General features: G+C 42.2%; 1 long non-coding RNA gene across 1 annotated transcript; it reads left to right on the top strand.

The window, feature by feature from the left end:
* Window positions 1–1,877: 1,877 nt before the first annotated feature.
* On the top strand, window positions 1,878–26,825 carry LOC119245254 (uncharacterized). The gene is made up of 4 exons (XR_005125232.2): window positions 1,878–2,171; window positions 17,856–17,982; window positions 26,151–26,269; window positions 26,634–26,825. It is a non-coding gene; the product is annotated as an uncharacterized LOC119245254 (long non-coding RNA).

Genomic DNA, 26,825 nt, shown 5'->3' with positions numbered 1-26,825 from the left:
GGTCACTCTGTGTGTCATGAAGTGACCTTCTTCCTGTCACCAACTTAACCGGAGTGCAAAGAACATGGTGATTCTGGGAACTCAATATTCCTGCTTCATTGAAAAATTTGCCTTATGGAAATGGTCCCATAACTAACCCAAAGTGCAGCTGTGTGGTGTGACAGAAAAGGACTCTCCAGTGCTGTGTCCATTGTCTGCAAGAAGCCTGGTTCAACAACTGCCTGCACACTCTTTTCACTCCCTCCTTTTGAGCACAGTTTACCACTACGGTGGAAGCTCTCTTCTCAGGAAAACACAGTGACCAGGGTACAGAATCTTTAGCACCCATGGGCCAGTATATTTTAAAATGTCAGGCTGGTTTAGGAAAAAAAAATAAATACTTGGTGTTTATTTTTATGTAAAGAAAATATAAGCTAATTACCTATATTTCTTGTCTGTTTATTCCATTAAAATTTCTTTTCTATATATTGTGTTAACAAATACATGTTGTAAGTAACTACATGTAAGAATTAATTCACTAGCCTAAAATTAAGATTTCATGAGTAAGTCTATGTATGTAGGTGGTATTTTATGTTTAATTCTTGTCATTAGTTTAATCTTTTGCAATTTCAGTTTGATCTCTTTAGCACATGTAAGTCATATGCTCAAATTGGAACAATGGGAGAATGGATTAACAAGCTGAGGCACATTCCTGCAAGAGAAAACAGCTTATCAGTAAAAAGGAACAATATGGGTGCATCTTACCATCTTGTTGAGAGAAAGATGCTTTATATGAAAAAGTTCAAGTAGTATCGTTCCATTCACATGACATTCTAGAAAGGAAAAAAACGAATCTACAGAGGAAAAAAAATCACAAAAGAGGTTCTGAGGGTGGTGTAGGGGCAGTCATTGATTGGTAATGTGGGGCAGAGCCATCTCCCAGAGTGAAGAAACATTTCTGTTGTTGAGGGTTATACACAAAGATGCATGCATGTTTCAAAACTCAGCCAATGTGCATGAAAGATTCGTGCATTTCGCCATGTGTAAAATTTACATTACAAAAACCTGCAAACACATTCTGACCTCTCATTCATGATATGTATGCTGGGATATTTAGGGGATAGTGTATTTGATGACCTAGTTTACTTTTAAGTATAGCATTAAAAAACAAGAACAATTAGTGGGTGGATTAGGAGTTGCATAGAAGTAAAACAGGTACAGTAAAATGTTAATGTCATGTTCTAGGAGGTAGGTATTGGTGATAAGAGTTTTGACACTTTGCTGTATGTTTGCACATTTGCATAATAACATGCTGAAGGGGAAAACCATGTAAGAACAGAGCAGAAGAGAACAGGCAACCTCGTTTTCTTTTCAATACTCCTTAGAGATTGGTAAGAAGCAGGGAAGCAGGGCTTGGCCCTGGGGCTTCTCATTTTCCATCTTATGATGCTCAAGAATATTTTAATGGCAGCTATAGAGAGAAAGGCTGCTGGAAACAGCAGCTGTTTCAGGTTTGGGGGCAAAACACCCAAAAAAGGGTAGCACAAAAGTACCCCAAACCTTACACAAGATTAGCTCATGTTATCAGTGGCGACAAGCTGTGTTGAGGAAAGATAATGCCTGAGCCAGCACTGGAGGCTAATCTCTCCAGGAATTAAAACTTCATTAACTTGTTTTCAGCATTTTTCAGAAAGAATCCACCGATTTTGAACTTTGACCGCTCAAATATTATTTCTTCTTATCTTTATGCAAAAAGAAAACAGCACAGTTTGCCCAAAGCCCATACCCGCAGTGAGTGGTTGATAACAAAAACACACTGCTGACTGGTATTTGGATCATGTCACTATTGGCAATTTCCATCTTTTTTTACTCCCCTGAAGTCAATCCCTATTCACACTTCGGACAGAAGCACATTTTTTTCTACTCCACTTTTGCTCAAATGTTCCCTTTTCCTTTCTTTCTCTTGTTTGCTTTTTTAATAGTATCGATAATAAAGAAAGGGGTCACTAAGAAGCACCCTTTCCTCCCCCCTGATCCTCTTACCTGAGCTTGCTGCCTCCTGGGAACAGGGTCAAAGACTGTTGATAGTGGTGAGAAGTGGCCAGTCCTTCACAAGACAGGGCTGTACTGGATCTTGTAATTGATGACAGGGCCATGGAAGGAAAGCACAGCCTGGAGGACTCAAAGAGAAGGTGAGTTTTCTGACCTGTGCGTGAGAGTGTGTGTGTGTGTGTGTGTGTGTGTGTGTGTGTGTGTGCATGTGTGAGCTGGGAAGGAAGGAGGTCAGCTCACGAGAAGGAGAAGCAGAACCACTATCTGCTCCCACCCCTCCCACTGTGCTTCCTCAGGCCAAAGCCCTTGGCCCACAGATTCTGAGACAGGGGCCTGCAGTCTAGTTAGGAACTTGGGAATACCTCCTTTTCTCACATCCCACCTCAAGCCTTTGAGCAACGCATGCAATTCCACAGAGCACACAGAGAAAAAAGCATGGCATTCAGAACTGGGAAATCTGGCTTGCAGTCTTCATGTTCCATTCTGTGGGTGTTATGAGTTTTGGCCAGGGTACAACTTGGGGGGCACAGTGCCAATGACCTGTGGACCCATGGTCAGCTTTATGAGGCATGCATGAAACTTCCATTTCGGTGCCCACTGAAAATTTGGGGCTTGGGAGAGAGGGTGATGGTGCAAAGGGGAGAGGACTGAAAGCATCTCTAGTTCAAAGTCAGTACCGCTCAGTTACCCTTCAGTGGAGCAGCACTCTGTCCCGCACTTTGCTCCTCCCAGCGAGCTGAGCAGCAATGAGGGGGAGTAAAGGTCAGACTCATGTTCTCTCTCCCAGCAACAAATCACCATAGTGACTTAAAACACCGGGCAGTTTCTACCTTAGTGTCTGAGGACCAGTGGTTCAGACTCCGATTGTCTGGGTCCTCTGCTCAGGGACTCCCCTGCCTGAATCAAGGTGTACACAAGGGCTGTGATGGTATCCAGGGCTCAGGAGCCTCTTCTGGGCTGACTGGCTGTGGGCAGAATCCATTTCCTTAGAGTGGAGGACTGAGCTCTCAACTCCTTGCTGACTGTTATCACAGGTTGCTCTCAGCCTCTTGAAGTCACCCCCAGGTCCTAGCCACAGACTGCCCACAGCATGGATGCCCAAAGTCAACAGCAGGATGGCTTGCCTTTAATTTCCTTTACTCAGCTATGAAGGAACAGTGTAGCTTTCCAGATAAGAAAAAGAAAGAGACAGGAAGAGTTATAGAGGCAGAGAGAGACAGAGATCTGTATATCATCTGTCCCTTATACTAAAGGTTAAAAAAGTCCCTAATTTGGGGTTGGATACCTCCACAGACCAAGTTTCAATCCAGGGCTCCTCACAGTACCGGGAACAACTGAGACAAAGAAGCAGAAATTAAGTGGGGCCGTCAGGCAAACGTTCGCCCCTTTGCCATCTCTGCGATCCTTCCCTGGGCTGTTTGAAGTCTTTCCAGTTCACCTTTAGGTAGGTTTACTTAGAGAAAAACCATTCCACGGGAGCTATTTATTGTGCTTGACTCAGTAAAGAAGTCAGACATAAACCCTATGAAAAATTAAATGGCAGAACCAAATGTAAAGAAAACAAGAGAAGAGATACCAGGGGAGAGCTAGTGATTAATTGCCAGATGGTGAAGATAAAAATCTCTTTATACTTCAGAGAGGCAATGATGGCCTCATGCTGGGGTGCTGAGTTGGAGGCTGACCTGATTAAAAGTTTTTAGCCTGGGTTCAGTTTAAGCTTTTTTCCCCCTTTCACCATCTTCTAACTCCTAGCCTGCCCAATTCTACTGAATATTTGAAAGTAGAGGTGCTTGCCAAGAAAAGGCTTCAAAAGAGTTGCTAGTTGAGAGCTCAATCTAAATTGGCTTGCAAAGGAAAGCAAAAAAGAACAAAAATGTAAAGATTTTTAAAGGTAGTAATTCTTTTTCACTTGATGTGGTGTCTTAGCTTCAGCAGGAGATACTAAAAGTCACAGATGGCTACCTTTTCTTTTCATTAATGACTTTAATGAAAGTAGAATCAAAATGCACAAACTCCTGTTTAATGTAAGTTGATCATGAGTCAGCAATGCTGTCAAATTCAAGTTAATGGAGGGATTTGAAAAGTCAATCAAAAATTATTTATTGTACTCCTACTTAGAACAAGGCAAGCCCTGGAGCTGCTTTCCTAGAAGTAATAGTTTGTTGGCAAAGAGAAATAGCAGGTAATTATAATGCAATGTATTTTGGCTATCTATTGCTGTGTAAAAGTATGATCCTGAAATTCTATGGTTTGGAAAAACAATGGTTTTTATTTCTCACAATCCCATGAACAGACTGGACTCAGCTGGGGAATTCTTTCGCATCATGTACTTAGCCGTAATATTCAGATCTTGGTGGGCACAGAAAGGTCCAAGATGGCCTCTCATCCTCCGCAATCTCTCATCACACAGTAGCCTAGTTCAAGCAGGTAATAGCTGGCTTTCAAGGTGGAGTGTTTGAAGTCTCACTGGGCAAGTCCTATCAATCATTTGTTTCTATCATTCTGACTAATAACCGTAAGCAAATCACATGTCCAAACCCACAGTCCACATGGGAGGGGCTCACATAAGGTTATGAAAATCAGGAAATGTCATTCCTTAGGGAGTCACCAATCCTCCACAGTGGGATAAATGTTACTGGAGTGGTGCTGAAGGAGCACATGGAGGGGCACTAACTCAGATTTAAGGATCCAGTATGACTTCCTGAAGTAAGAGACATTAACTTGAGACATGAAGGAAGGGTGGGTTAGGCGTGTCTGGGACTTCTACAGTTTTTGCCTATTGAGCAACCCTACAACTTGTTATTTCTCAGAACACTTCTCATAAGATTTATATTAGGGTATATCATGCACAGAGAAGTTAATAATTCTTTATTTGTAAGAATTAATCCATTGTTGGAAGACAGAGCCATTGATTCACTTTTCACACGAACAAAACAAGCAAGATTGACTATTAGGTAGTCTCCATTTCTCCCCTTCCAGTTTCTGTGCTGGTTTCCAGAAATGTTGCCCAAACTGTTAAGTCTACTTGTCAGTGTTCGCTTTCTTGCTTTCAACTTGCTAGCAGCAGATCCCTTCAAATTAGCAATGCCCTTATGTTCATTGTTAAGCTCTAAGTTTCATAAGATTATAATATCCTGATTTTTAACATATTTTTTTTCTTGAGATCTGAAAAACATAAGTATCCCCAAAATGGCTGAGAAAGAATCCTTACACAGGAAACATATTGTGGTTAAAACAAAGGGGCTAGGAGGGAAAAGCATCTAAAATGAAGTAGGAAAGGTAGACAACAGAGGAAAAAGGAGGGTCTCATAAATCATTTTAAGTCAGAGCTTTATCCTAACAGAAATAGGAAAAGTTTGACGAAGGGGAATAACAAGATCAGAACTACATTTTCAAAAGACCTCCAAGGCTGAGGTGTGCACAGTACAAGGATTGGAACAGGGAAATCTAGTGAAGACTAATGAAGTCATCCAAGAGGAAGATAAATGTGGTCTGAACTGGGTAGGGGTGATGATGTTGGGGATAACAAGCCTTCATGATTAATTGGATGTAGGACCTGGGGGACTGGATAGAATTTTTGCAGTCAGACGTTAGTCTCATGTTGGATGACCTCAATGTCTAAAGAGAATAGACATAAACACCATTTCTTCATGTACCCACATTTCTCCTACTCCCCTTGAAGATTATCTCCTGTGGAATTTCTTCCTCCCTTATTATACAGTATCCTCCTTAACCATGGAATTTCTTAAACAGAAGTTGTCTTTAAAATTATGTTTTTTATGCCACAATATTCAAGATCTCTCAGAGATAACTCTGTCCTGTTTTTTTGGTTTTTTTTTTTTTAGGCTTAAATAGTACTTCATCTCATTCTTCAGGCAAAAGAAAGCCAAGGCAAATTCCAGAATGGAATTTCAACATGAGGGAAGGCAATAAAAAAGAGCCCTTCTCATAAGACCACTGCTAGCCTATATGATTCTTTTGGGTTTCTGGAAAAGGCATCTCTCTACTTGACTGTTGCAGCTCCAATAGGACAGTTTCTGTGTCTTACACATGAGACAATGACTGATTTGGTAGGATCAGGGCAGTGAAAAACATTCATAACATCCTGAGGTATATGTGAGGAGCAGAAAAAAGACCCATGTGGCTCTAGGATGGAAGTGAAAGAGAATGATGGCCTGAGATGAGGTGGGAGAACAGCAAGTACCTACGTAAATCCTTGTGTTTTGTGGAGTATACACTTTCCCAAGAGTTTCAAGGAGGGGAATGAATTGACCGGTTGACCTTCAAGAAGGTCACTGTGTGGAACTTAGAGTGTAATGGACAGGAATGGAGACAGAGACAGCCAAATAAATTCTCAGGGAAAGAGTGTAAACAACACATGTTAATTTGGGTAGTGAATACCAATTCCAAAGTTCTGGCCACCAAACATTACTGATAGGCCAAAAGTGTCACAGTTTTTAGAAATGCGCCTGACTCTTTAGAAGAAGTTCAGGGAGGTAGGAAAAAAAATATATATATAGCTACCTTTTATTTTTTTTAAACATTTATTTATTTATGCATACAAGAACTGGGGTATAGGCCAGAGGTGTGGGGGAGTGAAAGGATTCATCAGAGACAGAGCGGGGAACAGAACAGGCAGACTGACTGAAATACGCTGCTGGCGGGGAGCAGTGGGCAAGACAGGAAAAGGTCTGCTGCACCATGTGGGTAGCTCCCTGGCTGGCCAGGGATTGAACTCTTGCTGCAGAGGCTGCAGATAGCTACACAGTAGTGTGCTTAACCCCCCTGCACCACCAGGGAAGCCCCTATAGCTACCTTTCATAAAACTGGTATTTCCTCATTGACTTATTTTAGCAATGACTTTATTTTCATTGTTTGATATTTCTATTAACAATGCTTTCTAAGCACATTTCTGTAATGACCTTTTCCTTCTTTATCAATAACTAGTGATCTGTAAAGGAAAACTTAACTATGCTCAAGAAGTTATTACTTAAAGGAACTTGTGAAATGAATAATTCTCCACTTTGTTTTGCCAGCTTGAATAGCAGTGCTTTTAGGGTGAAAATGTGTATTAACTGGGTTCAGACTAGCCACGGTAGTGATGAATCTAAAACATGAGTGATGTAGATTGACAGGCACTCAGCTCCACACAGGGATTCAGGGTCTGATCATGGGCACTTAGATTCTTGCAGCTGCACCATCTGGAGTACATGATCTCCAACAAGGAAGAAAGGAAGAAAGCACCACGGTTTTTAACTGTCTCAGCTGAGAAATGGCACATAACGCTTCCAAGTACTGTCCGTTGGCCAAAATTAGTGATAATGGCCCTAACTCAGTGGCAAGAAAGACTGGGAAATGTAGAAAGAATGTGGCGTATTTGGTGAACACTTTTTCTACCCCAGGATGTATAAAATATCCAGGAACCAAAAAGAAGAGGAAATTACATGAAGTTCACTAAGTGCCTTGAAAATGTCAGGCACTGCAAACTTTGCCCTCATATTCATTTTCTGTGGTATAATAAATCACCCCAGTTGTATAATTAATTTCCTGATGTGTGTCCCATCCACCCATCAACTCAGCCTGGTGACTGTGTGGGCTGTGTTCATGGTCAAGTGACTCTGTCCTAGCATGTTGTTTCCTCCACATAAGTACCCAGTCACTTTCTCAGGGGTAGGTGTCATGTATGGGTTGTGCTATGTCCAGGTATGAGTTCAGGAATACCTGTATGCATACTTGAGTACCTTCTAGAGGTTGCTACTTCATACCTATCTATTGTGGACTGGATAGCGTCTCCCCCAACCCATGCCTTTGTTGAATGTATAACCCTTAACATAATTATACAGAGAGATAAAACCTCTGTATTATACAGGAGATGGTTAAGGTTAAATGAGGTCATGAGGATGGAGCCCTAATCCAATATGACTAGTGTCCTCATATGAAAAGGATAAGATGTAGCACCTACACCGAGAAAAGGCCATGTGAGGACACAATGAAAAGGCAGCCATCTGCAAGCCTAGGACAGAGGCTTCAGGAGAAACTAAACTTGCTAACACTTTGATCTTGAACTTCCAAGCTAAAAATCTGAGAAAACCAATTTGTGTTGTTTAAGCCTCCCATCTGTAGCATTTTGTTATGGCAGACCTAGCAAGCTAATAGAACACCCCTGTGTTTTCATGATGTGATATTGTCAGTGCAGACAGACAGAGAGAGATTCTAAGTTATTCTCACTTTTTTTAGTAAGATGTAGGACTGAGGCTGGGTTGGAATGAAAAGCAGGAAACAGGACAGGGACAAACACTGCTCAGTTTTGTCATGATTCTGCAGGATCTCCAACCTGCTTGCTGCATCCTACCTGCTTCTGTAATTATGATCAGGCACCTACAGCAGAACCAAAGTTTCTTTCTTGGCCTCCCATTTGCCAAGACATGACTTCTCCAGCTAGGAGCTCACACAGTTCCCTCTGCAGGGAGAACTCTCCCCAGGCCTCCTGCAAGTATTTATGGTCAAGTACTTACTTTCTTGTTGAAGTTGAAATTGCTGACATCCTAGGCAGGCATGTGTTAAGCTGCGAATAGGCACAAATAGCTCTGCATTGTTCAACTACAGCACAGATCCACGTGCCTTTTAAAAATAGCAGTGTTGTGTTTGAAATTTTCAAGAGAAGACATGATGGGTGTGTGTGAGCGTGCTAGCTACGCCCTCATCTGTGTTTGTTCCAAGGAGATACAAATTAGAACATTTCAGAAAGGAAAGAGGAAGGAGAGAACATTGTCACACGGCCACATATCTCTTCACCTGACTTCACTGCACACACTCCCCCTCCCCCGCCAAGACAGTGCTTTAGTAGTAACAAGTGCTCTCTAAGCCACTGGAAGAATTTGTCAGAAAATAAATGGGTAGGCTTAAAACACAACATTATTGGTTGAGATCAGATGAAGAAGATTACACTGGGTCAGAGGGAACCAGAGGAGCAGTAATTTTTGCCAATGGGACTGGACATGCTTTTCTAAGGCATGGTCTCGCTTCACAGAGCTACTCCAAAGCCACAGAGACATCTTGATGAGCAAAGTGGGGATGCTGGCTATTGGAGCAGTACCACCCCCCCTACACACACACACACACACACACACACACACACACACACACACTCACACTCTCTCTTACAATGTTCCTTGCTGTTGTGTATAACCCGCACCCCACTGTGGTGTGGCCTCTGCCTAACCAGAGCTCTGACCCTTGTTATGGAAAATAGTGGTGCTTGGAAGTGACAGCTGGAATAGTTGGAATTGTTATGTGAGATTCCAAGAGGGCCAGCCTCTTGCAGGGGAGGCTTCCAGTCAGTTAGATGGGAATATTCATTCCATCTAGGGAAAAAAATGTTTCAAGAGCCCTGTCCTTCCCAACCATCCCCTCAAGTTCCAAATGGAGAAAAATCTACTTGCTTTGGAGAAAGAAGCACAGCTCCAGTGTATTCGGGAGGGGGTTGCTTGGATTATTTTTTTAAACAAAGGGATCCTGGACCTCCTTTTTTTTTTTAAAGTCAAGCTGCTTGTTTCTTGCTGTCACCAGCATGAGCATCCCTGCTCTCAGAGCCATTCTGCACCCAGGCTGCTCCAAAAGAAAGCTGCCTCCCTCTGTGGACGTCTCAGGTGAAAGGACATTGCCCCAGAGCCAAAGGGTCTTTATCTATTTGCTGATATTCTTACCAATTTCCTTCCCTTAGTCCACACTGCTCACCATTTCCTGTAGCTTTCTCTCTTCTGCTTTCTAAGCATAGCCTCATTATTGAGCACACACTAGATGCAGAGTTAGGAACAGTCAGTCGACTTTCTCTCATATGATCATCACAGTTACCCTTAAGATATAATATTATCCTCCATTTACACAGGAATAAAAGTGGGAGCAGAGATCACTATTTTGACTGGGTCTCAAGGGCTACTTAGTGTCAGGTCAGGACTGGAAGCCTGTTCTCCAAACCTGCAGGCTCCCGGAGGCCCTTGAGGCCTGACAGTGGCTGAGGACCTTGCAGGGAGCCGTGCTTTGGCAGAGTGTCCTGTAGAGGCCGCCACTGAGTCCCAGGCAGGAGTTAGTAGGGACCATTGACACCACCACAGGCCCTGGGCTTGCTTTCCTGGGGTATATTCTAGTGAACCCACCACAAACTGCAAGGTTTTAGCAAAAAGAAAAGTAACCCCCTTACAGAAAGGTTAATGATGCAGACCCAGTCACAAAGTCGAGAGGCCCCGGGGAAGAGGAAGGCATCTTCTGCAAGATCAGATACAAAGCTGACACTTTAAGTATATTTAAAAAAATTCTTGGCAGAAGCCGCCAGCTTCGCATGGGAAGAGAAAGACCTGGAGCAAACCCACTCTTGAACATACTCGCACATTGGCCCCTTCGATGTCTTTTTTTTGAGTCTGTGGGGTCCTTGGGTTCACTCTGGCAAAGGTTTTACCAGAGCTCCCATTTCAGGAACATGGGGCAAGTTTTTCCAAGAGACAGAGATGTTAGTTATATTTAAAGGGCAGGTTTATTAGGGAAGGGATAAAACAGTTAAAGACACTTGCGTAGACACGAGCAGGCAGAAAGAGCTGCCCCAGAAGGGACAGGTTTGCTAAGAGAGGCCTGCATGGTTGCAGGCGTGTGGCCTTGACAGGTCACGGGCAGGCAGGAAGATGCTGCCCTGCAGAAGGAGAGAGCTGGTGAAAAGGGACACCTGCATAGGCACAGGTGGGCAGAGGGATTGCTACCCTGAGCCAGTGAAACAGTCTTCTTCTGTTTGGGAGGGGCCCACTCCTTGTGAGCCTTCAGTTAGTTGCTGATTTGGGATAACTGTGCAGAATCTGAAAGGGACCAGAGATTCTACAATGGGCTCAATCTCCATATCTTTACCTTTGGATGTTCCCTCAGATACCTGTTTGGATGTTATGCTTTGTAATCTAGACCTTGGAGTCTAAGGATACTAGTTTCCACAACTGTGTCCCCAGTGCCTAAGGATCTTCATTTCCATAGCTGTGTCAATGGCTATGCTAATCTCTTCTACCCCCACCTCCTTGTGTGAACCAGGTTTCTGGTCTTGTGGTGCACCTCCTTTTCAGTTGTTTTTTTTTTTTTTTCTATTCTTGTCCTCCATCAACTTCACTAGCCCTTGGACAGAGAGTCCCCAGACAAGCATGGCAGTGGCGAGCCCTGAGCAGCGGAGGGCCTCCAGGAGCTATTAGCCAGCACAGCTCCCATGGATGATGGATCAGAGCCCAGGACCCAATAACAAAGTGCCCTTGTCTCAAATGCACCCAAACTCTTTAATATTGAGAGCCTCAAAGCACAGTGGCTCCCCCAACAAAAGTCAATTTGTGTACTGCCTTCACGCTCACCTTATTCTCTAATCTTGCCTATTATCTTCTTAAAATAAGCAGAAAATTATTTGGGTGACTTTCTGAGGTAGATAGGAGAGGTGTTAAGCCCAGGGAAGAACTCAGATTAACTGTGGGATTAGTGTTACTTTCCAATTTGTAAACAAATGGATTCCCTACCCTCTTCTTGTGGTTTGGCACTCATGCAGATGCAGATGCTGAAAGCTAAGGCTTCAGACCAGAAAAGACTACTCTGCTCCTAGGGGGTCAGGTTTGGAGCAGATAAGGACAGCTTAGAGACCTGGAGGTGGCACCCTCACGGTTTGGGAGAAAAAAGGGAAAAAAACCAGAAGATATGTAAGAGAAATCTCTTGTTTGAGCAGAGTAATGTTGTGCCCAAGATCAGCAGACTCGGCGAGCATAGCCTCCAAGAATCCAAAGACAGCTGATGCAAATGCAAAAGGGAGTTTATTACAGGCTCGAGTCCGGGCTCACAGCACCTACCAACGCAGTGGCAGATAGCGAGAGCCCCGAACAAAGGAAGCAGGGGTCTATTATAGGGTCACGAGCGGCGCAAATTTTGAAAGAAGCTGGCAATTACTCATTGGCTACTACAAAGGCATTTTGGCGCGCACGGTTACAGTTTCAAACTGATTGGATGGTTAGAGATGCTGTCCCATTTATGGCTAGGACTGCCCTCATTGGCAGCTGGGGTGGTCTGCTTTTTCATCACCAAGTGGGGTGAGGGTTGTGACTGCTGAAACTATCTCCGGAATGTGGCTGGACAAGGACTAACAGATCAAGATGGAGGATATACAAAATGGCGAAACCTCGGCTAAGCTTGGTTCCACAGGTACAGAGAGGGAAGAGGAGAAACACTTGGAGGAGGGAGAGCAGCAGAAAAGGTCTGAAGGAAGAGCAAGGGAAGAAGAAGGTAGGAGAGAGGAGGGCTGAGGAGGGGGGAGGAGGAAGAGCAGGGAAGGGAAAAGGAGAGGCAGGAGGAGGTGGAGAAGCAGGGGCAGCGTGGCGGAGGGAGGGAATGCGAGTGCTCCTGCTCTCTCCAGCATTCTAATTGGAGCAGCTTTTACCTGCCAGCAGGAGGCACTTGGAGTTCATAAAGCGGGAGCAGAATGTTTGGGGCCAGCACCTGGATGCTGTTTATTCAGGTGGCCTGCTAGCGCCCCAAGCTAATGCCCAGGTCACACATGATTATCAGCTGGCTGGAGGATTCGCTCGGGGGGACGTGGCAGCTGGTCCTGATTAAACTATGCCTGAGTTTCTTGGGCAGAGAACCTAGATGTCAAGTTTAATGAGCATCTTTCTTGCTCACCAGGTAAGACAGAAAACGGAATGCTTTATTTATTTTTTGAGGGAACTGCCAAATGCTCGTAGGTGAGAAGGGAGTTGATTAAAGCAAAAATAAACCAATTTCTTTAGGAAAAGCATCAACTGTGAGGCCAGGCTACTGTCTAGGTAAAGAGCAAGGCTGTTTATGGAATCTGTGCCCTAGGCTTTGACCCAGAGGATATGACCGAATCCTGTAGCTCAGTTTAATTCAGACTTTTTTGCAATAACATGGTCCATCTGATTTGCTGAAATGTGGTAATGTGGTTCAAGAAACACTAAGATTTGCTTTTCTATGGGCTGCAACTGTGCTTCTGACATTTCACAAACGGTATTAGAATATATATATATAGAAATTCTAATTTTTCTGGGCAATGAAAGACTGCTCAATAAGTATTACTGTAAAACTGTGATGTGACGATTGATATCATAGTAATATTAAGAAAAACAGAATTGCCTTATCTGAACCTTCATGGCTTCTGTAGGGGCAGGACTGGACATGGGGCAGGTTCTCTGATCCCATGCAGACCAGGTAAAGGAGGAGTCAGAGTCCTCAGTGGTTTTTGCAGGTTTTTTATTGGGGTTCACCAGGCATATGGCAGGCAGGGGTGCTGGGGGGCTGGGAGGCCTTCACTCTGGGCTCTTCACTCTGGGCTCTCACTCTGGGCAGGTCTTCACTCTGGGCTCTCCAGCCTTCTCCCGGCTTCTGCTTCTCTTGCTTCTCTCTCAGCTTCTGCTTCGGCTTCTGCTGGCGTCCCCGTGACACCGCCTTTAAAAGCCCAGTCTCAGCCCAGGTGAATCCCATCTACCTATGCCCACACTCTATTCCAGGTGCCCGCCATCAGGCTTGCATTCAGGACCACAAGGATCCATCATCTATCCTGATGGCGGGAGGGCAGAAAAGCCTGACATTTTTCCTTACCCTACAGCTTCCTTTCTAAGTTATTACTAAGACCACAAATGAAATGGACACCCTTCACAAAATGTAAAGTTGGTCAATCTGACAAGTAATAGCCTGAAGTTATTGTGTGATTTTGGCTTAGCGTTACAGGAGAAACACTACCCAAAAATGTGATACTCACTCCCAGGATGCAAGCAAGTCCTTCCATACAAAAACCAAAATAGGGGCCACCTTGCTGGCGCAAGGGGTTAAGACACAAACTATGAAGCTGTCTGAGGAGTTCAATCCCTAGCCAGGGAGCTACACACATGGCACATCAGACCTCTCCTGTCTCGCCCACTGCTCCCCTCAGCAATGTATTTCAGTCAACATGCCTGTTCTGCTCCCCACTCTGTCTCTGGTGAGTCCTCTCACCCCAACACCTCTGGCCTGTATCCCAGTTCTTGTATGCATAAATAAATAAATCTTTAAAAAAATAAAAACAAGATAGCCCTGGGCAAATTGCAACAATTGGTCACCTTTGGTCTAGCATGCAAAGGGACCCAACACAGGCATCTGCCTACCCTCTATCCAATTAACTCCTGCGCACTTGTCTACTTAAGTCTTCTTATCCACAACTCCTGAATCTCAGGAATTTCCCCTCAGATGATCTCCATGGCACTATGATTTATTTAATTGCTCTCTTAGTTTGCAGTTCATCATGCACCACATAACCATGACCCAGTCAAGGAGTTGCAGCAGCTTTTAAGGCATGCAACTTGAAGAGGCCCTTTGCCCAGGCCATTGCTGCCATTGAGGAAGACGCTAAGAAGACATTGACACAGCACTGGAAGAATAAGAATACTCTGACTGCATCAAGAACCTTGCTAGATTTGGGGTGATGTCACTAAGGAGTATAAGAGTGGCATCTGGAAGAAGACAACTAAGAAGTTGGTCCATTATTTCAAGACATTTTCCAAGGATGAAGAGGTTACAGAAGTCATATGCTATTAGCACAATGACAAAATTGCTTATTGATGCATTTCTCAGAATGTACACCTGTCATTTAGTGATGCACGACTGTAATGACATGCTGTACTTTACTCTTCCTAATATAGCTGCGAACATCAGTGAGTGTCAGAACTTGTTAGAAATGCAGAATCCCAGCCCCCATCCCCAAGAGTTCACTAGATCCCAAGAGTTCACTAGATCCCCAGGAGCTCACTAGAGCTATGTGGGGCCCACTCTCTTTCCTTCCTCAGTTTCCATCACAATACTCTTTTCTTATCCCTTTTCCAGTTCACTCTTCTTAGCTTTCTTTCCCTGGGCAACCCTTATTGCTTCCTGCAGGAGTTAACAGACCAAGGAAGACAGACACATAAAGACAGAGTTGCAGTATCTGGTTAAGGAGTGTGTGGACATTTGTCATTCTTCTTAGCAACTTGGCATTGAGCCCTTCCTGTGTAAGGAGAAGCCCCACCCCCAAACTCTTGAAACTCAGTGGGGAGGTAGACAATGCCAGACATATGTGTAGGGTGAGGTAAAAAAGTTTCGGGCTTTTCTGCCCTCCTGCTATTAGGATTGATGACGGATCTGCAGTCCTGAACACGTGCCTGATGGCGGACACCTGGAGTAGGGTGTGGGCCTCTGTAAGTGGGTACACCTGGGCTAAAACGGGGTTTATAAGGGCGGCCTCACAGGGACGCCAGGAGAGCAGAGCAGAACCACGAGAAAGAGCTTCCAGCAAAGAGTAAAAAGAACAGAGCAGAAGAGTGAAAAGAGCAGAGAAGTAAAGGCCACGAGAGAAGGCTGGAGAGCCCAGAAAAGAGTGAAGATGTGTGGGGGCTAGGAGGCCTGCCAGCCTCCTGGCCCCCAGGTACCCCTGCCTGCTGTGTACCTGGTAAATCCCAATAAAAGTCTGCAAAAGCCACCGAGGGCTCCAGGACTCTCTCCTTCACCGGTCTGCTCAAATCATAGAGAACCTGTTCCATGCCCATCCCTGCTGCTACAATGTTTTCCTCTGTGGACCATACTCTAAGTAATAAGACCCTAGAGAACAGCATGTTCTCAAGTGCACACTTAAGAGTGTGGGCATGTGACCTTGACCTCACCCCTCAGACACTTCCACACTGGGCCTTGAAGACAGAGCTGCTCCTGCAAAGTGGAAGAATGCAAGCCACCACTCTTGCTGAAATGGTAATTGAGTAATTGAATAAGTGGTAATTTGGGTAATTGAGTAGGATTCCAGGGAGCAGAGGAGGAGCCACTGTCAGCCAGCATGGCAGGGCAAGATGTAGGCTCCAGATTGGCAGGAGGGATGGTGGTTCCCTTCCTGAGCTTGATGAGATACTTTTTATTCTTTTATGGCAATTAAGTCTGTAAACCTGGTTCTTACATTTTCCAAATGTTTCAGTTACTCAATATGCTTTTAGTATATATCTGCATATAGTGTTCCTTTTAAGAATGCTGGCTTATAGGAGATAGATATTTATTTGTGAAAGTAAGGGCTTCCTAGATAAAGTGAGGTACAGGTAACAAGGAGGCAGGAGAACTCATGGAATCTAGGGAAATTAATTAGTGCCTGAGAATCAAATCAAAGAAATTATATTTTCTACTTTCCTTCTCCATTCTTTCAGTGGGGAGCCATCAATTATTTGATTATACTGGAAGATATTCAGGCAAGTTCCAGAGACCTACGGAATATTGTATACATTGAGCACAAGAAAAGAACAAGCCGTAATTATTTCTTTCACCTTGGAAACTGTTTAATCTGGCACAAGAGGACTCAATCAATACATCAAAAACTATGCATTGAACACCTACCATATGGAGACTTGGCTAAAACTTTGCCCAGTCTGTTTGGTGGAGAATGTCCAAACCTAGACTCACCCCACAACTGGAATCAGTTAGATTGATTTGTAGTCTGCTTTAGAAAATTTTGAAAAATTAAATGTCTTTGTGAACCTTCCATTCATCCTGCAGTTCTTTTTCTTTCTTGTTGGCTGATGTGAGAAAAAACAGGGAAAAAAATAGTGTCCCCGATAGCATTTACTCATTGTGACCAAACTTTACTGCTAAAAAAAACACAGAGAAAAAAAGATCTCCAGCTTGCTTTTCCAGTGGAAACCTAACTCTCACTGACCAGCAGCCTCACATCTGTAAAGCCTGCAACAGGAGGAATTCCCTCTGGGATCAGTGAATTGTGTTGTTCCTGAACTTGGTTGGTACTAGTCTGGAGCACATTTGGAAAACCTCACAGAAATAGAATCCACAGCTCCAGGGAAGGGCTACCATAGTGAAAACAAAGGTGGCAAATTGGCCAGCACCCTGTCCTCAGTGGGAATCAAAAGGTAACTGAGATCTAAAAACAAAATGGGCTGCTTCATTCCAATCCAGATATAAACTCAGTTTTCCTTTCTACAGAGCTATGTCAGCTCAGCTTAACATTACTTCTGGCAGCATTCAACAGGGGATGTTCTGAACATCCCCTGTTGAATGCTGCCAGAAGTAATGGAAGTGGCATGTCTTGTGTCTTTTTCATGCTGGAGGTTGGTTGTTCATTGAGTTTACCTCTTGATGGCTGAGATACTACTTATTATAAAGTGGTAAATCTTGGTGTATGGAAAAGATTCTTTTTCTGGAACTCATTTGAAAGATATATGTAGAGTCAGGAACAGGACACTGTGCAGGTTTTCTAGGATCCAGCAGACCGGGTAAAGGAGGAGTCAGAGTCCTCAGTGGTTTTTTGCAGGTCTTTTATAGGGATTACCAGGTACACAGCAGGCAGGGGTACTGGGGGGCCGGGAGGCTGGTAGGCCTCCCAGCCTCCAGCAAGTCTTCACTCTATCTGGGCTCTCCGACGTTCTCTGCTTCTCTCTCGGCTTCTGTTCGTTCTTGGCTTCTTGGCTTCTGCTGGCGTCCCCGTGACACCACCCTTAAAAGCCCAGTCTCAGCCCAGGTGAATCCCATCTACCTAGGCCCACACCCTATTCCAGGTGGCTGCCATCAGGCATGCATGCAGGACCACAAGGATCCATCATCTATCCTGATGGCGGGAGGGCAGAAAAGCCTGACATTCTTCCTTACCCTACAATATACTTAATGAATCATTTGAAAAGTTTGGCCACTCCTTGCATTTGCTTTTGTTGAATAACATTTGAAGGTTTTTTTTAGTAACCTTTGGAAGATAATCAATTTGGATCCTCTGCTTACTGGTGGAAATTCTGCTGTCATGTTTGCCCCTCTAGTGGTCATCTCATAACCTTGAGGATGGAAGCTGCATGCTGAGGATGGTGGAGCAGAAAGGTAGAAGGAGACTGTATCCTTAATGACTTCATAGAACTGTCCACATCTGGAGTTCCTTTGCAAAAGAGAGTAAGTCCTGTGTATTTAAGCCATTGTAACAAGGTTTTAGCTGGGTGAAAGTATTGACTGATAAAGGTTTCTGATGACAGTATTGCTCAAAGGAGAAAAAAGAATTCTTTTTTTAAAAAAGATTTATTTATTTATGCACACAAGAGCTGGAGTATAGGTTAAACGTGCGGGGAGTGAGAGGATTCACCAGAGAGTGAGGAGCAGAACAGGCAGATTGACTGAAATACACTGCTGAGGTGAGCAGCTGGCAAGACGGGAGAGGTCTGCAGCACCATGTGGGTTAGCTACCTGGCTGATGGAATTCATGCTGCAGAGGCTGTGGATAGCTTCATAGTGCTAATACTTAACCCTTGCACCACCAGGGAAGCCCAAGAAAAAAGAATTCTTAATCATCTAAAAATAAGGAATTAACTAAATAAGTTACAGTGATACAGAACTTACTACCAGGTGGTTCTTCGCTGAACACTCATTCATTCATTTATAAATTTTTTGTTCAGTACCTTCTTTGTGCTGAGAACAGTGCTAGACTCTGTGGATATAGTGGGAAATAATCGGATATGGTCCCTCAAGGAATTGTAAAAGAATGTGATATGTCACCTGTATTGTGATCATGTTACATTATGTTTCCAATGCTGTCTTTTGTGTAGGACAACTTGAATGACTATCCTGAACCCCTCCAGTCTGAAGAAATTTAGGGCCTTTTCTCATTCTTTTTGCTGTACCTTCCATAATTCAATTTTGAAATTTGACTTTGATGATAATCCACAGAACGGCGAAAGATGTTTCCTACACATTGTCTTCTTTTCGGTAGGGTTCTTCTTTTAGGTAGGCACATTCTGGTTTAATTGCCTCAGTTCCATGTCCTTCTAGAAATAATCCTGGTGCTTCCACTGATGTTTAAAAATATAAAGACATGGGGAACTAAAAGGAAATATGTAGTAGAAATGTTTATAATGTCCATTGGTAATAGAATTCAGATGATTTTAATCTCTCCCCATTTATTTATGTTTACTAGAAGTTTATAAATTTTTTTTAACTATTCATTACAGTACACTATATAGACATTTATCATAAATATGAAATATAATACATTTTCACAAATGGACACCTATGGAACAAGCCCTCAAATCAAGAAACAATAATCTCCAGAGGCCCTGGAACCTCTTTCTAGGCACCATCCATCCAAGGGTAATTACTGCCAGGAGTTATGACAAGTTTATATTAATTTTGCTAAATTTTATACTTTATATACTTTATATAAGTAGAATTAAAGAGTGCAAAGACAGTACACACAGTGCTATGACAGTGCCATAGCCAGCACTGAGAACAGTACTCAAGACAGGGCCAAGGGACAGTGCCCAAGGTGGTGGACAGGTCATTGTCAGTGGGTTATCAGCTGGGTGCACAATTACAAGATTACTCAGGCTTAGGGTCCAACAACATCAAAATTTATTTAACGGAAGACTGAGGAAAACAAAAGAGTTTCTAAGGCTGTAAGTGGCTGTCTCACCCCAGACAGTGTCTGTGGGGTCCAGAATCCCAAAGGCCACTTGTGGAAGAAGAGGTGATACTGCAGACAGAAGCTCACAGTCACAGGCACAGTCATAGCAAAAGTCTGGGCAAGAGGCTGGACCAGAGAGCTATGGACTCGACAGCACCAGGAGGTGGTGCCAGAGAACCAAAGGCTGTGAACTGCTCTTGTGAGCTGGTGGCATACACCAATAGTGAACAGATCTCTGAGACACTGGGCAGCCTGTGCTCCTTGCAAGTGATGTCAGAGTTAGGTGCAGTCTATGATCTGTGGAGGCCTCATAGTTTATGGAGAGCTGGTGAATCCCACAGAGTTGTCTGCTCAATGCTTCTCTCCCTTTGGAGATGATCTGCTGAATCTTTCTTTGAAGATGTTCTGATGAACCCTTCCTCTTTGAAGGTGGTCTGATGTATCCTTCTCTCTTTGCAGGTCCGTTTCTGATTCACTCAAACTGGCTCTTGCACTCTCTTATTTTCTCTTCAGGGTATCCCACCCTACAAGCCTGATTGGACCATTTTCAATCCTAAGTATCTGATTGGGCCATTTAGCAGCAATCGTCTTGCTTTCCATTCTCAATCTGAATAATAAACTGAAGATTGAGTGACAACAGCAGAGCTTGAACCTGATTGGTTCATTTAATTTGAACCTACTCCCACCCTCTAATTTTCATTCATTTTGACATTTAAGATTTCATTCCAGAGAGGTAAAGTTGCTAGAAGTACAATTGTCAGATAAGCTATTTCTGCATGATTTTATATTTGCCCTCAAGAAGTTTAAAATTTGGCTGAGGACGTAGGGCATGAAATACCACATGGGAACTATAGAAGATAATGTCTAACATAGACCAACAGAGTAATAAAGAGTTCCTAAATCTGTAATTCCCATCACAATCTTTTTCAGTCTCATCACCCATCTCTATAGCTTTTTGTCCAGTTTTTGATAGTTTTTCAGCTTTGTGCTGTTGCTTTCCTAGAATGTCTTAATGACACATCCATATCCATCAGAAACTAGTTTTAGGCTTCAAGATATAATTCAGGCGATACTTTCCTCAAGGTAGCTTTCTAAGCTCCAGAGACAATTATCATCTTCCTCTTCGTCCCTTTTCTGCTTGATTGGCTTTCCCCATGTGGATCTTTTCTTACTCAAATTCTTCAGAGTTTGTGATGGTGTATTCTCTTCCACTGGATATTGCCTGAGAGGCAAGTGTCATGCCCCCAAATCTCTCTTGAATCTACAAGGTTACTGTAGACAAGATCCTGTTCCTATGTTGGCTGAATGATGGGAAGAGACAGTATCTTTCAGCATAATCATATCTAACACACAACACAAACATTGCCGCTTTGGGGGATTTTTTTCATGCTTGCTTTCCAAAGTCACTACCAGCAGGAAATTACTCCTAGTAACATAAGCCTTGGGGTGTACTAAGTTGAATTTCTTTATTCTATTCATGCTACAACAGAGAAAAATGGCATGACACTTTGATACTTCTCAATAACATTCAAGATGTTTTACAACTTTAATAAGCCTTTAAAAATCATTTTATTAGGACTTTATGAAGCTTGTTATAATCTATACAAGTTTCAGTGCAAGTGACTTTTTAATTTATGTGCTTGGGAATATTATCTATCCCAAAAATTACAAGAAAGGTCAGCAATACAAACTGGGGGTTATACTTAAAGGTTTATGGGACATTGCCCAAGAAATCTCAGGATTTATGGTGCCAATATTTTTATGACTTCCTAATCAATAAGTGGAAAAGGTCAGCACATAGTTGTGTCAAAATTTGTACTGAACCTAATCCTCATTTATTCCTTTTCACACATGACTGTGATCTATTCAATAATATGGACTGAAAACATACCTCTGTAAAAGGATTTGATGTGTGCCATTTATTTGATTAATTCAAACAATTATCAAATCTTTACTGTGTGCCAGGTACTCTTCAAGGCACTTGAAGATACAACAGTATATAAAACAGGCAAAAAATCCTGCTCTCTTGGAAGCTCTTTTAAACAGATCAACTAGGCACTATGTGAGGTACTCTCTCATTTCTGTGGGATGGGTTCTACTTTGCTCATTTTATTGATGCTAAACTATAACCCAGCAGAGTAGGCTACATGATCAAGATTAAACAGCTCATCAATAGACAAGCTTGAATTCACACCAGTTTTTCTGGTTGCAAGTCATGTTTTGCAGTATTGATTGCATTTCCCAAATTTGTGTTCTGTGATAGTTCTCTAGGAGACAGGTGTTTCACAGAATTTAATATCCCATGTTCTAATATGTTTGGGAAATTCTTTTTGTCAGATATTGGGTTCTCCTAGAATCAGATGTGGAGATATACTTTTACATGGAAGAGGAAACTTAGGGCAGCCTCTTATAAATACCTGAGGAGTTGGGAGGAAAGCAGAATTGGACAGATAGAGAGTTGAGACAGTGTAGTCTTAGAGGCAACCTCAGTCGACCCTGCAGGGATTTTGAGGATGAGATGACATTTCAAAGTTGTCCTGAGTTGGGATAAGGCAACCAGACCTTCCTCCCCATGCCAATCAATTTTTGGATGTGCTCCATCCTGAGAAGTGTGTATGACCTTGAACAAGTTAGCTCTGTTCAGCTGAGTCAATCCCCAAAGGGGCCAAGAGGTGTGGGGTGTCTCCCAGGCCCATTCCCATCAGCTAGGGCAATGAATTCCTCATTCCTGATGAAGCATCTGGGGGGAGGGTGGAGATAACAGCATCCCCAGACTGTGGTATTACTTCTACTTTGAGTCTTTAATGAACACATACATACTGTGAATCTTCAAGAACCCTCTTTCTATGCAGAATTTCCCAAATTTACTTAAGCTCAAAGTATTTTTTGGTGGCCCATATTTATTAACATTGTTTGGAAAAATATACTTAGGGTCACAGCACAATAGAGAAAGTAAAAAAAATGGGAATGCAAAATGCAGCAGGGTAAAAAAATGGACTCATATGGATCTTAGAGCTAAAACTATATGAAACACTTAGAAGAAAGCCCAAGTGTAAATCTGTGTGATCTTGGGTTAGGCAATGGTTTCACAGATACAATATCAAAAGCACAAGTGTCAAAAGAAAGATAAATTGAACTTCATCAAAATGTAAGGCTTTTGTCCTTCATGGAACACCACAAATAAAGCAAAAAAGCAACCAGCATAATACAACATATTTGCAAACCATGTATTCATTAAGTATTCAGAATATATGAAGAATTATTACAACCCAACAATAAAAAAAACACAGTTTAAAAATGGGTAAAGATTTAAAATAAACATTTCTGCAATAAAAGATTTACAAATGGCCCATAAGCACATGAAAAGATGCTTGACATCTTTAGCCACTAGGGAAATGCAAATTAAATCCACGATGAGATGTCATTTCACATCCACTAGGATGACATAATCAAAAAGACAAATAATAATTGTTGATGAAAATGTGGAGAAAAGCATTTTTACTCCTTATACATTACTGAAGGGAATATAAAACGATACATCAACTTTGGAAAATATTTTGGCAGTTTCTCAAATGGTTAAATTTAGAGTTACCATTTGATTCAGCAATTCTACTCCCAGATATTTACCCAAAAGAATTAAAAGCATATGGCCACACAAAAATGTGTAAACAAATATTCATAGTAGCATTGGTAATAATAGTCAAAAAATGGCAGTCATCCAAATGTCCATCAACTGATGCATAGATAACAAAAATATGGAATATTATTTGGCTATAAAATGGAATGATGTAATGATACATGCTGCAAGATGGAAGAACTTTGAAAAAGTCATGCTAAATGAAACCAGACACAAAGACCACATATTGTATGATTCCATTTGTATGAAATGTCCATAATAGAAAAATCCACAGAGACGTAGAGTAGATGAGTAGCTGCCAATGGAGACAATGGGGGGGTGACTGCTGATATGTATTTGGACTGCTTTTTGGGAAACAGACAATATTCTAAAATCAGATCATGATCATTGCTGTGTAACTCCATGAACATACTAAAACTATTGAGTTGTAATTAAAATGATGAAGTGTATTGTATGTGACTTTGTCTCAATGAAGCAGTAGGGGGCTAATGAGAGAGCCAAGAACTTTGTATAGGGGCACTAGGGAAGATTGTCAGAGCTTTCATTCTGGAAAATGAAAAAAAAAAAAAAACAATTTCAAACTATATTTTACAAATATTAAAAGGAGTCATTTATTGACTAGCATGACCAGGAAAAAGAGAGAGACAATTTGTTTCCAGGTCTCACCAGAAGAGACAAATGCCACCTAGGAACCACAAACTCCCCCTCAGTGCTTAGCAAGTTGAGCAAAAAGACAGTTGCTGTCTTGCAACATCCTTAGGGCAAGGAAAGGGAAGAGTATTATTGGTGCTGCTTGGAACACACTTATTCCTGAACCAGTCACCAGTTTCAAAGGGCAGTTGTGTTCTAATTGGTTGTCCTAAGTTGTGTGCCTATCCCTAGGAGATGGGTATTTGGGGGTAACCTAAGTAATTGACAGTCTCTCAAGGGAATTAGATTGTATGTTGGATATAAAAGGAGAAATCAATTTGCAGATGAAAAGAATATAGAAAAAAATGCAAAGGAAGAGACTTCAAGTAGAGGGGTTAGTATGCCCCACTTTCTTTACCTCTGATTTTTAAATGTCACTTCCCCCACCATCAGTGTCCTTCCTAGATTAATAGTAAAGAATTGATAGTAACTTAACAGTGCCACAGTAGTTTTCTGTTCTGTAGTGAAGATTAAGCAAGCATATTCTAATAAGCAATTATTGGTGTGCAGAATTAATACAGACTCCAGTTCAGGACTTAAGCCTTATTCAGAATTTCCTCCTTTCTGGATATTTTGGTTCAGTTAGTCTAGTATAAGTCAACCCAAGATCTTTTTTCTACTTCTCATAGCTCCACTCCTCGGTAGTAAAAGAAATAAACACTTTTCCCCACAAATCTGCTCTTTTGCATCTCAGTGGCAGGAATTGAAATTTTCCCAGTTGCCCAAACCAGAGGCTGAGAACACCTTTAACTCTTCCTTCAACATCTAATTTATCATCATTTTCTGGAATTACTGCCTTTTAACAATTGAGGGATTACCTCAAGTTAAAAATTTCCCTTATAGTGAAAGAAAATACAAAATGATTAAACAGATAACCTATTTAGTGGGAGAAGATATTTATGCAACACATAACTAAAAGGAATTAATATCAAAGAAATACAAAAAAGTCATACAATTCTACAACAAATAACCCATTTAATAAACAGGCAGTAGATATAAACAGACAATTCACTATGGAGGATATCCAGGTCAAAAGATAAGAAAAAATGTCATCATCACTTCTAATAAAAGAGATGCAGATTAAAACTACAATGAGATACCATCTCACATCTATGAGAATAGCACATATTAAAAAGACCCCTAATAAGCCTCCCTGGGGGCGCAAGGTGTTAAGACACAACCTATGAAGCAATTCACAGCCTCTGCAGCACGAGTTTAATCCCTGGCCAGCCAGGGAACAACACACATGGCACAGCAGACCTCTCCTGACTCGCCCGCTGCTCCCTTCAGCAGTGTGCTTCAGTCAATCTGCCTGTTCTGTTCCCCACTGTCTCTGGTGAATCTTCTCACCCCCTACCCCCATACTTCTTGCCTGTATCCCAGCTCTTGTATGCATAAATAAATAAATCTTAAAAAGGAGACCCCTAATAACAGGTGTTGAAGAGGACATGGAGAAAAAGGAATTATATTACGCCATTGGTGGAAATATAAACTGGCTCAACCATTATGGAAAGCCATCTGGATTTACCTTAAAAAAACAAAAATGGAAATACCATACAACCCAGCAATCCCACTCTTGGGCATATATTCACAGAAAGTGAAACCACCAACAAAAACCTGTATGTTTCACAATGTTCATAGCAACATTATTTACAATAGCTCGGACATGGAAGCTGACTAAAGGCATGTCAATGGATGACTGGATCAAGAAAATATACATACACCATAGAGTATTAGATAGTCATAAGAAAGGGTGAAATGCAGCCATTTCAAAAAAAAAAGATGGAGAGAATTTGAGAGAATTATGCACAGCATAATTAAGTAAGTAAAGAATTAAGTCAGAATGGCAGTAACAAATACTGGACACTTACATAGAAGTCAAATCAATAACATAAAACACTTTTAAAAACCACAGGGCATCAATAAACACCCTGAGGACTCTGAGGCTAAGAGGGAAGAGTCCGGGGGGTGGGGGTGGGAAGGGACGAGGGTACACAAGGAATGGTGGTGGGGAAAAATAATTCAAGATATTAGCAAAAAAATAAAACTAAGCTGAGACATAGGACAGCTATTCACTCTGGCACCCGGGGACAAGGCAGGAATCGGTTGAAGAGTGAAATAAGTGAATAAATGAATATAAGTTGGAAGACATATAGAGTTACCTATGTCCTAAAAAGAAATCCTGCCCTCAAAATCTAACCCAGTGTCTTCCCCTTGGTTGTGTTTTCCCAAGTCTATTAGAAGAATGAAGTCACTCCTACGTTTCATATATAAACAAAATTGCCTCACAGCCCCATGATGGAAAGCCGGTGTTTTCCTCATTTCTCTTTGTCTTTTTAGAAACCCGAATAGGATCTGGATCCAACTTCACTTTATCTGTTTCATATTTTGTTCAAGAGTTTTCAATCTAATTGTATTGTGTATGAAAGTGGAAGCTTTGATGGAGTCATCAAGATAGAGTAAGTATCCGTTTCCAAGAGAAAAGTTGTGAAAAAAATTTACAAAAAACTGGTTATGGGACTCTCAAGTCCTTCTCTCACTTTAAAGCTATAAAGTAAATCAAAGGTAGATTAAAAGAGGAAGGATTTGTGGAAATAATGTCTTTGGAGAGAGCTGTGCCAGACGGTCCCCCCCAAGCAAGAAGTCCTGACATTCCCACATCACCTCAAATTGAAGGTAGGTGGCTCCAGGCAGCTCCTTGGAGACTGTAATCGATTTCCTTGGATTTGATAAGAGGAAGCCAGTTATGTTGGCTTAAGACGATTGATGCCTCATTTTATTTATTTATTTTTTAAAGGTTTATTTATTTATTTATTTGTACAGATGTGCAGGAGTGTGAGAAGATTCACCAGAGACAGAGCAGGAACAGAACAGGCAGACTGATGAAATATACTGCTGAGGGGAGCAGCAGACGAGACAGGAGAGGTCTGTGGTGTCATGTGGGACCCTCGCCAATGGGCCAGAATCGAACCTGTGCTGCAGAGGCTGCGGACAGCTTCACAGTGCAGCACTCAA

Source organism: Talpa occidentalis, unplaced genomic scaffold (genome assembly GCF_014898055.3).
Source record: "Talpa occidentalis isolate TD23 unplaced genomic scaffold, MPIMG_talOcc4v2.1 talOcc4.14, whole genome shotgun sequence".
NCBI lineage: Eukaryota > Metazoa > Chordata > Mammalia > Eulipotyphla > Talpidae > Talpa > Talpa occidentalis.
The sequence above is the reverse complement of the archived record's forward strand: the minus strand, read 5'-3'. Positions and strand labels throughout refer to the sequence as shown.